We start from the raw sequence: 2856 nt of genomic DNA, 5'->3' as shown, positions 1-2856 counted from the left end.
TGTGATTCTTGAGAAGTAGATTTTTGTATCTCTGTAGCACTAAGAATTTCATATTATATTCATGAGCAAAAATTATTTTAGGTAATTTTATTTGTTGAATTGGAGACTCATGTATGTTTTTGTTCCAATGTGAATCAATTTTTTTCTCCTTGTTAAGTGCATGTAAGGATTCAACTTATCATTTTGACCGGTATATCATGCCATTAATTATGTGACTCTCTTCAGCCTTATGTATGGAGTTGAGGATCCGTCAATTGCAAGGATGGTTTTAGATATTCCATTCTCTGATTTGGTTGATTTGATGATGAAACTTGTAGATACATATAAAGTTCGTCTTCCAAAGTTCAATGTGAGTATATATAGTTGTTTTTATACTTATAACTAATGTTGAATCAAAATTTGGTGACAGTTTTACTATTGTTAAGCTGATTTTGTTTGATTTTTAATATTATAGGTAAAGTTTGCAATCCAATACATGCGAAGAGCAATTCAAAAGCTTTTGGGTTGCACTGAAGAAAATCCAGAAGAAGGGAAAGGGTGCTGCCTAATTGTTCTATACTCATACTTGTATTTTGGATGAGATGGAATAAATCTTATAATGACTTTAGTTATCTACATGTAATATTTTGATGTCTTGTGTACTTTTTGAAATGAGATTTTACGTGTTATTACATGTAATGGATAATTACACTCTATTTTTTTTTGTGTTGTTTGGACTAAAAACATATCTAGCTTATAATAAAATTTTTTTGATTTAGATTTCTTGAATTTCTTATTTTTAGATTTATTTGGTGATTATCATCGTTTTGGGATGTGATTATGTTTTAAAAAAAATTAAATCGCAAAAAACAAAACAGGCTATGGTCACGGTTTTTAAGTAGGGTGACCATAGATAGACTAAACCGTGACTATAGATGAGGCTATGGTCACTGTTTTAAGGAAGGGTGACCATAGATAAAGCTATGGTCACGGTTTAAGGAGGGGTGACCATAGAGCTATGGCCATGGTGAAAACCGTGACCATAGATAAGGCTATGGTCACGATTTTCAAGAGGGGTGACCATAGAGGCTATGGTCACGGTTTAAGGAGGGGTGACTATAGAACTATGGTCACGGTGAAAACCGTGACTATAGATAAGGCTATGGTCACGGTTTTTACGCGTGACCATAGATTAACCTATGGTCACAGTGAAAAAACGTGGCCTAAAATGTCAGAATTTAAAAATTGTAATCGTGACCATAGAAACTGTGACCACAGATAAAAAAACTATGACCATAGATCTATGGCCACGAGAGAATAGACCACAATAAAAAACCGTGACCATAGATCTATGATCACCCATTTTTCTAGCTCGTAACTATAGGCTTTTTTTTTTGTAGTGACGGAACTAAATGCCCAAAATAACTACGAAGCAATAAGTTGTGAGAAGGTAACTCCTCTAAGGTCTGCAGGAAATTGCAAAAAAACAACACTAGGCAAGAAAACAACAACAACAAATCAGTGTTATTATCTCCAAACTTAACTAAGGAGTTGGAAGAGCGAATAGAGCTGATTTCATTTTGGCAAAATTCTAAGACAATTTTTTTTTTTTACTTAGTGAAAATTAATAAACATTTCTCTTTTAATTTTATTCAAGTGAATGAATGAAAGATAAGTAATTTTCATATAGCAACAAAGTTAATGTTTAAGTAGATAAAAAAAGAAAACAAAACAAAATATGCAGCTGCAGATTTTACCATTGTATGTATATAAATCAGAATAATTACTATACAATTAAAACAACAAAGGCTTATAGCAAAATGATTAAATATTTACCATGTACTGTAGAACTATGATGATATAATAATATATACAGCTTGCAGGAAATTAAAGCATAAAATTGTTTAGTTGATTCTTCCGACAGAAAACGTTGTAGAAAATCCTTGATGATGATGATGATGACCATAACCCATGTAATTATTACGAGGTTGTTTCTGACGACAACCAAAAGGAGTAGAATTTGGTTGCATGAACAGATAATTGGCCCCAAACAAATCATTCATGTGACTCTGCCCATTCTTCAATCTCTTCATAGCCTTACGCCAATGAATCTTGAACTTAGAAAGAAACTTTGTTCTCTTTCTAATGAACTTTCTTAATCCAGCAACACGAATCCTTGGCCTTCTCCTACTTGCAAGAGCCCTAAACTTAAGCCATGCCTTTGCCTTCTTCACTTGTTTTCTTAGTAGTGTTTCTTCGTTCACTTCGTCTTCATTTAGAAGCCTACGATATTCATAAGAACGTTTGCCTAAAGAAGCCATAATTTGCAAAAGGAGGTATGAGACTATAATAAGGGCGAAAGAATTTATTAATAGCTGTAATAAATAGGTGAGATTTTGACTTTTGCTACTTTGGTACAATAATAATCACGGAGTGAGTATCTTAGACTCATGATGTTCTTTTGAGTGTTACAGTACTATAAGGAATTGACATGGGAAACCGATTGCATGTGCAAACTAGTTGGGTGCAATTAATAAGCCTAATGCTGCTTGAATTTCTTGGTAAAGTCCATTTAATGAAATCATTCATGATGGCCAACTTACTCTAGCATATATAAATATAAATTTGGATCTTCTAAATTTTAAATTTGTACTTTAGAGGGTAAAGTGTGATCTTCTCCCTTTGAATGGTTTCTCTCTCATATTTATTTTTGATCCCACCTATAAAATAAATGGTGAGAGATCACACTTTACTCTTTAAAGTGAAATTCAAACTTTAGAGAATCCAAATCCTATAAATATCAGCTTAAATTTTTTAAAAAATAATTTTATAATATAACATTAAAATTTTTGTGATAAAAAATTTTGTTCTTGTTGA

This window comes from Arachis ipaensis, chromosome B01, assembly GCF_000816755.2.
Source record: "Arachis ipaensis cultivar K30076 chromosome B01, Araip1.1, whole genome shotgun sequence".
NCBI lineage: Eukaryota > Viridiplantae > Streptophyta > Magnoliopsida > Fabales > Fabaceae > Arachis > Arachis ipaensis.
The sequence above is the reverse complement of the archived record's forward strand: the minus strand, read 5'-3'. Positions refer to the sequence as shown.